This window comes from Micropterus dolomieu, unplaced genomic scaffold, assembly GCF_021292245.1.
Source record: "Micropterus dolomieu isolate WLL.071019.BEF.003 ecotype Adirondacks unplaced genomic scaffold, ASM2129224v1 contig_13977, whole genome shotgun sequence".
Lineage (NCBI taxonomy): Eukaryota > Metazoa > Chordata > Actinopteri > Centrarchiformes > Centrarchidae > Micropterus > Micropterus dolomieu.
The window spans coordinates 13,989-14,236 of NW_025742963.1; positions in this window are offsets into that span (position 1 = coordinate 13,989).

The window sequence follows — 248 nt, forward strand, 5'->3', positions numbered from 1 at the left end:
GTGTTCTCATACATGTCATCTGCAGTTCATCAAACTCTTATAATTATGAAAATTAGGGCAATATAATCAACTTACATCTAATACAAAAACAAATCAGTCTAGGAGTGAGTGGCGCGATATGTGAATTGCTTTCAAAGGACACGGCTTTTCAGCATCATGGAACCGAGATTGGAAAACGAGTACACGTGATATTTTGAACTATCAACAAACACGTCTCTGTGGCGCAATTGGCCAGCGCGCTCGGCTGT